This window comes from Mastomys coucha, unplaced genomic scaffold, assembly GCF_008632895.1.
Source record: "Mastomys coucha isolate ucsf_1 unplaced genomic scaffold, UCSF_Mcou_1 pScaffold22, whole genome shotgun sequence".
NCBI classification, from domain to species: domain Eukaryota; kingdom Metazoa; phylum Chordata; class Mammalia; order Rodentia; family Muridae; genus Mastomys; species Mastomys coucha.
In genome coordinates, this window is record NW_022196905.1 from 46,125,129 (window position 1) to 46,136,975 (window position 11,847).

The window sequence follows — 11,847 nt, forward strand, 5'->3', positions numbered from 1 at the left end:
TGGAAGTGTTACAAACCCTCTTCTCCCTTCACTTCATTAGCCCACCAACACCATCATTTCCATAATCATCTTTATAATTATTTCAAGTGGGAAAGGAGCGATGTTCCTACCTAATGAAAAGGAGGTGGGGGAAAAAATAGAAACAGTTGATAGATGATTGAATAGCCTCTCATAGAAGTACAAACAGCGTGTGATTAGGGAGTTTGAGAGACTGGACCTGATACACCTTTCCAGCCCAGACTCCCTTCTCCAACCGTTGTCAGGTTTTCTATATCAAGGCAGATTTCTGACTTTCTGCCATAAGAATTCCCTAGTGTCCCCCTGTAGTGTATCTGCTCAAAGGTCACCCAGAACACCACACCATCATGGAATCCTCTCTATATCATCTCCTTTGACTTTCCAGGGTGTACAATCCTTTATAATTTATGACACTACTATCTATGTGCTGCATAATCACGTGGCCAGTGATAGACCACATCTACCACATACATGCTGCTGGTTCACAAAGATAATAATGGACTTGAAAAATACATATCACTCAGCGATGCTGTTGTCATAGTAACATCACAGCAGTTGTGAAGACGTGTATATAACAAACCGACAGTGCTGCCAGTTGTATAAAGACATGGCAATACAATCACAGAGAGTACGGCATCCTCGGTAATAAACGCTTGTGTTACTGGTTTATGTGTTTACCCCACTGCACTCTTTATTACTGCTTCAGAGTGCACGGCTTCCTTATTTAAAACAGTGCTCTATAGAATGGTATGCTGTGTTACTTTGTTAGCTCCCTTCTTAACATGTGTCATGTTTATGGCATCCCTTGGCTGTGTCATTTTCTCTCACTTTTGATTTAATTATGAACTGTTCATTCATCACAACTGTAAGGGCAACAGGCTATTCATCCATACACTAACGCCTAGGCATGCAGAAGGCTATACCACCCAGGCTTGTGTGAGCACGTTCCGTGTTGGTCTCACATTGACAAAATAGTAGGACAATACATTTCTTAGAACAATGCTTATCTTTGGACAATGCATTGCTCTCTGACTTTCTGCCCACATTTAATATGCAAGAAATACATATATACATACATAGTTTTCACACACACACACACATATGTATATACACGTGTGTATGTGTGTACGTGTTTTCTTGCTAGATTACAAGCTTGAGACTTTGTCACATGCTTCTCCATATCTCCAACTCCAGCTACTGAAAAACATGCTTTTAACAGAATAAGACCTCAGGAGCTGGAAAGGGAGCTCGGCAATTAAGAGCCTGCGATGCTCTTTCAGAGGCATCTTTCCGTGTGATGATCTGAGGGTTCAGGCCCTTCCTGCCTTCAGGATTTGTGAACTTCCATTCAGTTTCCAAGGTCACCATACTGCCTATGTCAAGCATGCTGAAGAGGATACAAATGAGAAAGTTAGACATAACTGGGAACTGGCCAAGAAAAAGTGATTGATTAGTTTCCCTTGTAGCTGAATATTGTAGGTGAGATTTGCCACAGCACCCCTCCACCTCCCCCTCCCAGCATTGTTCCACACATACCTTTCTTCTCAACAAATCACTACTGAAAAGCTGCTGCTAAGCTCCTGGCTTCCTATTCTTCTAACAGATATCTATTGAATTATTTTTAAAATGTTTATTTTATTTTTATTTGTGTGTATGTGTCTCTATGTATGGACTGGAAGGGGAAGAGTGCCCAGGAGGCCAGAAAACGGTGTTGGATTCTGTGGACTAGAGCTACAGTTGATGCTGGAAACAGAACTTGGGTTCTTCTTGCAAGAGCAATAAATGTTTTAACTGCTGATATATCTCCAGCCCCTGAAATGGATGTTAATCTGCAAGAAATACACACACACACAGATACATACATACATATATATATATGTATATATATCTTTTCATATACTACATACATGCATATATATATATACATACACACACATATATACATACATAGCTTTTCACACACAACACATATATGTGTGTATATATATATATATATGTATATATATATATATATATAGAGAGAGAGAGAGAGAGAGTATTCCTTGGTTGGACACCTAAGTCTTTTTCCATGGTGGGCACTTTTGAGTTTTCTTCTTGCTTATGGAGGGGTGAGATTTTCCTTGCCAGAAACACTCTTCCTTCTCAATGACAGGATGCATGAAAGATTTGGGTCACTCTTTCTAGGATCTGTTGCCTGAGTCAGGATTTTGTTTTCAACAGGAAATTCAGTGTTCCTGACACTCTGGGCAAAGAGGGTCTGAAGAGACAAGTGGGAAACCATGATAGTCAATCTTTGTCTTGAGATTTAAAAAGAAAAATCTCTTTCTGAGATTGTTTTACAAGACAAATGTGTTGTGTTCTGACATGTGTTGGGAATGGAAGGGAGCCTGTTGTGAGTTGGATGAAGAGAGGTCTCCCATAGGCTCAGGTATTTGAATACTTGGTCCTCGTTGACACCGTTTAGGAAGGTTATGAGACCTGGTGGAAGGTTAGCCTTGCTACAGATGAGTGCATCACTGGACGTGGGCTTTCATGGTTTATACCCTCCACCTTCTTCCTGTTTCCTGTGCGTGGATGAAGACTGTGACGGACCACTTTCCTGATCTCCTTGCCACACCATGATAGAGGATATCCCTCTAGAACCACAAGTCAAAGGAAACTCTTTTTCTTGAGTTGCCTTTGGTCACTGTATTTTAGTACAGCAACAGAAAAGGAACTAACACACAAGATCAGGTAGGTACCACCCGAAGCCAGGGAAGCCCCTTGCTCAGTGAACTGACTATACTAGATTCTCTGTGTAGTTATTCCAGGAAACATAAACCTATTGTTTTCTATAATGCCACATTTAATAAAATTAGATTCTCTCATCTGCAGTTCATAGATGCTTTTGTAGCTGACTGCCACTTGTCTCTCTAATCAAGCTAGCGTTAGTTCAGTATTTTTCCTGCCTTCATTCTTCAGGGTTCTTTCACTTCTGCTGTCTTACACATACACATGGGTATAAATAACACGTGGTATTTGTATAAAGTGTGGAATGTGTTATATATAATGTCAGACTGGACAGGCAAAGAAATAAAACAGTGAGAGATTAAGTATAAACTCCAAAGTGATTTATAAAATGTTGGGTTTGTATTTTGCTCACACAACATACTCATTGTGTGGTTGTCTGTATGCATTTTTAAGTAGGAGAAGGTGTCTCTGTGCCACACTCACAATGGGGTACTCACCCTCATAGCCTTTCTAACTCTCCTCCTCTTTCCGCTCCCTGCCAATACCCACAACATCTAGGACAGGAGATTACTGCATCAGGAGAGGGGAGACCATCAAATACAATGATGAGTACTTACAGAAAAAAAAACACACTGCATTGGCCAGAATGAGTCACATGACTTCATCTATTTGCAAAGCATTTAGGAAACAGGTGAAGAAAATATAATACTTGTGACCATTATCAACTTTTCCACTCATGAATCTTTCGAAAACCATTTATTTGGTGAGACTCACTAAGCTGTCCATGAGGCTAGCCTTGATCTTATTCTATAGCCCAGGTAGACTTTGACTCTTGTAGTGATGTACAACCAGGGCAGCTTTTACATATTTAAAAGAAAAAAGGAAAAAAAAAAGCCTTCCAAGCCTTCCAGATTCCTTCTACCAGTATCTCCCGTCTCTGAATTCTGAAGACATTTTCTATGGCATCCTTTGTAATAAACATGTCAGTTGCCCATGGAAGACACAGAAAGGTAAGAATTCTAGGAGGATCCTAGGACAGTTCCCCTGTACAAACTAGATCTGGCTCCCCATTTGAACGTCCTCATCAGCAAAGAGCAAAGTATTAAAAATCGGTTCAGCTCGTCATCTCTCCCAGAGCCAAGTGCAGTTCTAGACACTCTGCTGGTTTTCTGAAGTGCTTTTTCACACAACTGGAGCATTTTCCAAGGAAGATCTTCAACAGGGCTGATCTTGTATTAGTTTCCCTTCCAGAATTACCAGACTGCTCCTGCAGCTCCAGGATTTGTTTTGTTTTTTGGTTTGTTTTTTTCCTCCTTAAAAAGCTACAGGTCATTACAGAAGATAGGATGGGGTCTTTGGGGACACTAGGGGCAGGCAGGCAGAAGCAGCAGAAGTAGAGGTAAGACACTCAGGAAAGACTGGAACCACTTTGTTTGTATTGTGTTTGATTTTGTGCTTAAGAGACTGTTAAATTGAAGCAGGGAAGTGTGGCTGCTAAGTCTATTTGGCCTTCTTTTGAGTCCCTAAACTCTGTAAATAAATCCAGGTCTCCCAGAGGACTTTCCTTTGCTTATGTGTGGGTTCCTGGTAAGCTATAATCCCCTTCCCCTGGCTGTGAGCCTTCTACAGACTAAATTTAGAAAAATTAAATTACAACCCAGCACTGTGGCTCCCGAAATGAAATGTATAGAACAGAATACCTGAAAACACCAGAGAGAATGTTGCTCAGACAGAAGAGTCGGGAGCCCAGTGATCAATCTCACATGTCTGCACAGAGAGGCAGAGGCCCTGATCGTTTAGAGAGAAAATGGGACCGCGCCAGCCAATTTAAGACCATCAGAGCAATGATCGGGGAGAGGAGCCCCTGTCTAATTATGCCTCTGTGCTCCAACCAGGCATGAAAGAAATCACAGTCAACCTGTTTCAGAGAAAGGTGACTGCAGTGTGCCGCATCCAATGTCTGTCTCACACGCCGGGCAGCTGGGGGGCCAGTGAGTCAGGGGCGAAACTACCGGAAAACCGTCTTCTTTGATGACTAACAAGGAGGGGGCCGTTCTTGAATTTGTCCTGATGGAAAAATTGTTGGGATCTCAGGAATTAATAAGGAACTAGCAGTCACTGCTTGGATGCGCTATCCTAGAAGTATGGACTTGTATGTACTTAAAGGGGAGGGGCTGGATGGCACCGGAAGTCTATCCTGGGGAGAGAGGGGACTAAGTGGTACTTTGTCATTAACCTACCCACAGGATAGCTCTGTGTTACCCAGCGAATGGTAATAATGCTCGTGTCATTTAAAAAATGTGCTGCAGACCCCCAACCAAAGTATTTTCTGGGTTTGAAAAAAAAAATGCCTGTCTTCTTAGCAACCCAATACAGATCTCTATTCTAAAAGGCAAATGTTAGGCTGGGGGAATAGCTCAGTGGTGGCATGTGTGTTTAGGGTAAGGCTCCAGGTTCAATTCCTAGCACTGACAAAAATACAAAGTCTTTTTAAAAGAATAAAAGGCAAATATAACTGGATCTTGGGACTTAAAGGACAGTATTTTGCACTTTAAGAGGGTTTTGTGGTTTTTTTTTTTAATATATGAGTGTTTTGTCTACATATCTGTATGTACATCATGTGCATGCCTGATGCCCACAGAGATCAGAAGAAAGCATCAAATCCCCTGGAGCTAGAGTTACCGATAACTAAGACACCATGTCAGTGCTGGGAATTGAACCTGTCTCTTCTGCAAGAGCAACAAGTGTAAACTGCTGAGCCATCTATCCAGCCCCAAAGAGAACACTTGAATATGAGGCTTTTGTTTTGTTTTGTTGTGGCCAAGTAAGCTTCATGCATCAGTTAATATTCCTACTATGTTAACTTATTCAACAAATATTTATTGAGTCCTAAAGTAGACTGAGTATTATCCTAAAAAATTGAGATCAGTATAGTGAGGAAATCAAAATCTATTTTCCCATGGAGTTTATATTTAGAAGAGAGACTCAGATGATGATATGCAGTTGACAAACCAACAATGATTCAATTTCTCATTGAGAGAAGACCTATAACGAGAAGCAAATTCGATGAAGAACCCAAGGCTATTTTACCTATCCATTGCCATGTAACAAACTGTCCCCAAGTTTAGTGACATTAAGCAACTACATTAGTTTTCATCATTCTGCTCAAAACCATTGGTCAGAAGTAGTCACATGACTCTCCCTAACCATAAGCGTGGGCAGGCACATATGGGAGAGAACATGGGATCTGGCAAGGAGTCAATACATCCAGGCACAGGCCGTTCTGGAGGAAGAAGATGGAGACAGCAATCCATCGTACTCTCCCCTAAACGCTGACTTGCTTCCTTAAGGATATTTTCATAGGGGGAGGGGAGTGTTAACCCTTTTTTGCTGTTGTAACAAATTATCCAAGAGAAACAATTTGAGGGAGGAAGGATTTATTTTGGCTCACAGTTCCAGATGTTACAGTTTATGGCCTCTATGGTCTATTGGACCAAGGTGAGGCAGATCGTGGCAGAAGGACGCCCTGGTGTTAAGTTGCTCTTTCATAGTGGCCAGGAAGTAGAGAGTGCAAGAGAAACCTGCCTGGCAGATTTCCTCTGTGTTTTTCCATTCAGTTCCCATCCTAGCAGGCTGCGAAGGCATTCAGAGTGAGCTCAACATCATGCCCACTGCTTCTGTAAATGACCTCAGATACAGCTAGTGGTGAGCTTTGCTAACCCTTTAGATGCTTTTCAGTCCAATCAAACTGATAATCAGTGTTAGCTATCCTTGTTAGGATTTAGTATTTTTTGTACATGCCTTCCTACTCTTCTACGAAACTGCTTACGGTGGACCTGTGGACATGCTTGAAACCTCTTCGTGGCTGATGGATTGATCGATACGTAGCATGAAGTTCAATCACGGTGAAATAGCTGTAGTTCACCTGAACCACAATCTCCAAGTCGCATCTATTCAGTTCACTCAGGCCCTAAGAATGTATTTATACCATACATCAGTTACTGGTGTTAAAGAGAAGTGATCCAACAATCAGGAGGAATATGAATTTGGAAATTCTATGGAGAAAAAAAAAAAGGAGCATTTTTTTTTTCCTTTTGCCACTAAAATAAGCTGCAACTTCTCTGAAGGAAATGGCATTAAGTACTGGGGGAGCGGGAGGAGAGAGACCTTTAAAGATTATAAATCTGTTGCCAAGGTGGAAGTACATCCTTTAGTACAAGCAAATTTTGAGGGCTCCTGTGTGATGCCTTCCGTTGATGCTCTAAATGACTGGAACAGATGATGATAATAATGATCTTGATAATGGCTATTTCAGGCAAGGAATGCTTGCTGCGTCATCAGAGCTCAAGGGCAGGTCCATTGTTGGTCTTGGGTCCTGCCCCTGCTGCCGTCCTTCCTCTCCCATCAAGCTTCCTTTGTCCTTCAAGAGGTAGTTTTCCAGACATTTGCAGTGAGAACTGGATGCTTAGTTGGGAGACAAACATGAGCATTAGCTGGGATCCATTTCTCACATTTCAGCATGAGCTCCCATGCAGGTGCTTGCTGGGAGCCTCTCTTAGACCGTGACTCCATAGGTCCAGGGCAAACCCTGAGAATTTGTACTTGCTGGGTAAATAGCCCCCATCCCCTGCCAAATCCATACCCATCAGGAACCTCAGAGTGCAATCTTACTAGCTTCTGAACTCAGATAAGATAAACCGTATGCAGTGTGGTATGGCTGTTGACAGAATGTGGCCTGACTGGAAGTAACAACTTTGCAGATTATTCAGTGAAGATGAGATTTGCTGACTTAGGTTGGGGTCTAAATTCAATATGACTGGAGTCTTTATAAGAAAAATAAATGCAGGTCACAGATCCAGAGGGAGACCAAGAGAGACTTAATAGAATGAGATGTGATGATCCAGGCAAAGTCCAGAGTGATGAACCTACAGACCGGGAGACACCAAACATTGTTAGGAACACCAGAAATGAAGGAGAGGCCAGAAAAGATTCTTCCTCAGCTCTCCAAGTATGTGTGGCCCTGCTAGCAACTCCACTATAGCCTTCTGGTCTCTGGAGCTGTGAGAGAAAGATTTCCAATGTGGTGAGCACTCTGGTAATGTGTTCAGCAACTCTACGAAGGAGACGCAATGCATCATGTGGTGCTGATACTGTTGGCATGGGAACCATAAGTTGAGAACCTTTGTTTCAGGGCTTTTCTATAGGAAAAAAAAAAAAGAATTCAGATGATGGCTTTGTGAGAAAAGGGGGTGTTCTAATATGGGTGTTTCTCTTTTTTATATAGGATCTGTAGTAGATATATGTTGTTTGGGCATTGCCACAAAGCATCCAGGATTTTTTTTTTCTAAGAAATGGTCATGAAAATGATTATTCTGTATACTACTGTGAGGTTGGATCTTTCTTCCTGTGGTCTGATACAGTCAGCAGTGAGCACATGGCCCAACCTTGGCAGCACTATACGCTCTGTTCTGGAACTTTGGATTCAAAGCCATGCAATGCACACATCTGGCATTCGCTCTTCCCACTGCTGTGCCCAGACACTGTGATGAAATGGGTGTTAAGGTTGGGGTGCCGTGCCTTAATCTTCCATCTTCAGGTCAATTTGCCAGCCTCCTGAAGACTCTGCAAGTCTCTAAAATCCTCCCAGGAAATCTTTTTGTTACATTACAGTCTGGTTTTGTTGCTTGCTATGCTTGCTATAAATAATCCAACATAGATTATCTCTCGTCTTCACATGTCCCTGATGTGGTCTAGATGTAGTTAAGCTGAATTTTCATTGTTGTGCTTTGGTTCTGAAATGCTGCCCCACTTCCCCAGGGGTTTATGTTATGCACCCCACCCCACCCCCTGCAGTGCAGCAGTGTTTAAGGGGAGGTATTTGGGACACTGATTCCATGGAGGCCTCTGCCTTCATAGATAGGTTCATCTATTTATGGATTTGTACTAGATCTTAAAGGAGGGACTTTGTCATAACATAAGCCCTCTCCTTCTGCTTCCCAGCCACCATGAAGTGAGCAGCTTCGCTCCATCATGGGTATAGACCCACCACTATGCTCCTGTGCTATGCCTCAGCACAAGCACAAAGCAACGGCTGAAACTATGAGCTCCAAATCAGCATTTCCTCCAAGGATCTGATCTCTCTGGGGCATCAGCATTCGTCATACTGATGGAATGCTAACGCAGACATCTGGGGACTTTTCCTGGTTATAAATGTGATGCAACTATCATGACAAAGAGAGGGTGCCCGCTAAATATTTATTTATAAAGAGAGTCTTTTAGGGCTGAAGAGATGGCTCACAGTTTAGAGTGTTTGCTGCTCTTCCAGAGGTCCCAAGTTCAGGCAGAACTCACTTCAAGTGGTTCAAGCTGTGTTTAACTCCAGCTCTGAAGTATTTGATGCCCTCTTCTGGCCTCTGTAAGCATCTGCACACACACACACACACATTAATCTTTTTCCAATACAGTTCTTTGCTTTACTTTTGTTTGGTTAAATGCCATTGCCCAACTAGCAAGAAGGAACATATTGGTTCCCTAAAGGGTGATGCTAGAAGGGTGTTTATCCTAAGGACATCTAAGGAGACCACAGAACTGGTGAAACTATCAACCTTTATCTCAGCACTGGGCAAGAGTTTCTCAGCCACCAGCTTGTTGGGTGATATTAATGTAAACTTTGTGATTAGCCTAAAGGTTTGCCTCAAATTTGTGTTCATATGAACTCCAGATGCAGCTCTGAAAGAATAGCCTCTGGGTACTAAGGTGTAGCCCTACATTTTCTGTCTGAGCTGAATTATCCCCTCTTGCTGGTGTCACCTGCCTTCCCAACCTGAGCTACTGTATAGAGCTTTCAACTGCTGATGTCAACAGGTTCTTCACTGCCCTGGAGGTCAGTTTCCCATGCGGGGCATTACATCTATGTTTTGTAAACATTGGATAAATTAGGTTAACTTTCCCCCTTTGCTGGTGTAATAAATTGAAATAATCCCAACTCATACTTGCTCCTTCTTTGCCAAACTCCTCCCTCCTAACCCGGGTCACATAGTCAGACCTGTTGAATGGAATTCCCATGAGCTCCTACTCCAAATTCCACCTCCCCTGCCATGAACTCCAAACTACAGTTGCCTACATCCCTTCGCTGATCTTCCTCCAACATAAGGAAACAAGCAACTTTCGCTGCCACCCTCCTCAAGGTTTCACAGTGCGTCTCAAAATGCTCCTGTTTTAAAATTAAAGGAATAGCAAAGTGCCTTCCAAAGTTCAGTCTGAGTTTAGAAAATTCATTACACTGAAAAGAGAAAAAGAATTTTTCTTTATTGCTGATAGTTAGTGGCATTGATGGATCACGGCAGAGCCATCCGCAATATGGCCAAATAACTTCGCTGGAGAGGATTTTATATAGCTACAGCTAAAATTCAATGAACTGATTCAGAAGACTCAGTATAAAATATAACAGTGGCTTCCAGTGCCAAATCAATTTGGGGGCTTGAAGGGAGAGAGAGAGCCTTTGTCCCCTCCCCTTTCATGGATGTGACTTTAACTAGACTGTAAATTCCAAGGCAGAGGAGTGGCAGGCGGTCGGTTACAGCAGGTGATTTAAGAGACCTACCATGAAAAATCAGCAAGTGGTGGCAAGCTCCAGCACTTAGAGAGCATGTGACTATGGGGAATGTCCTCAAGAAAAGTCGAAAAGCTCAAAGGATATACTGAGGAAGGGGGTTGTGCATGTATGTAGAAGAGAGAAGTGGATGCTGATCTTCCTCTCGGTTCTCCACCTTATATTTTGAAATAGGATCACTTACTGGAGCTGAAGCTCACTGATGAGCTAGGCTGGCAGCCAGCAAGCACCCAGGATCCTCCTGTCCTCACCTCCCAGCGCTGGAACTATAGGTGTGTGCCACCATGCCTGGCTTGTTACATGGGTGTTAGGAATCCAGGCTCAGGCCCTATGCTTTAGAGATAAGCATTTCACCCATTGAGCCATCTCTCCAGCCTTTCTCTCCTGACTTTGCTCTTCTCATCTTTTGGTTTCCATAGTTCTCCAATCCTCTATTCCATAATGGTCCCAGGATTTCAGAAGGAAGTTCCTTTTGGGTCCAAGCCCTCAGCAATCACTCACATCAGTACTTTGACCATCATTGACTTCTGAAAAGGCTTCTCTGACCAAGGCTGAGAGCCACCCTAGCCCATGGATATAAACAGAAATATTTAGAAGGAATTCTAACTATATATCCATTTGGCAAAATATCTGTCAGTGATTTCACCCATAACACATGTGGTTTGCCTAGCTGTAGACTTTTGAGCAGTTCTGTAGTACCAAGCATATATTTCCTATCATGGAATTAGCCTCAAATCCAATCAGATAGAGGTGATTAATCCCAGAACATTTGAGCCAGAATTGCATCCATGGGCATACCATGCTAAGGCAGTTAAAAATTTCAGTAAGTAGAAGGTATGGCTGGGTGTGCTCATTGATGACCTTTCCTCCCAACAGTTTACATACAAATCTTCTGGCACTATGAAAGCTAGTTATCAATGGAAGAAGCTTCCAGCTCAGTTTCAGTGCTGTCTTGTATCCAGGATCTTACTGTCTTGTTCTGGTGGGCATCCAAGAGTGATGGTAGTAACCTGTATTGTTTGGGGCAGCCTCTGGGGCTCTCTGGTCAACAACTCACAGGGAAATGCCCCACTCCTGGCATCATGATGTGGGTTTGAAAACCTATGACTTCTGAGAACAATGTTAACTACCTATGCAGAATACTTCTATTCAATCTTAAACAAAGAAGGAAGGAAGGAAGGAAGGAAGGAAGGAAGGAAGGAAGGAAGGAAGGAAGGAAAGAGAAAGAAAACATAGTTTTAGTTAGCTTATAAATAAAGTAGTGGGTTTCTGTATAGCTTTTTCATACATTCTTAGTTTTGGTAGACACCCCCTCCCCTGCACCTCCACCATTTTCTAACATCACCTCTGTTCTCCTTTAAATAACCCTTCCCGTGGTGGATTGTCCACCATATACATGCTTGTCCCATGGATAGTGGCACTATTAGGAGGTGTGGCCTTGTTAGAGGAAGTGTGTCACTGTGGAGGTGAGGCTTTGAAGCCTCAGA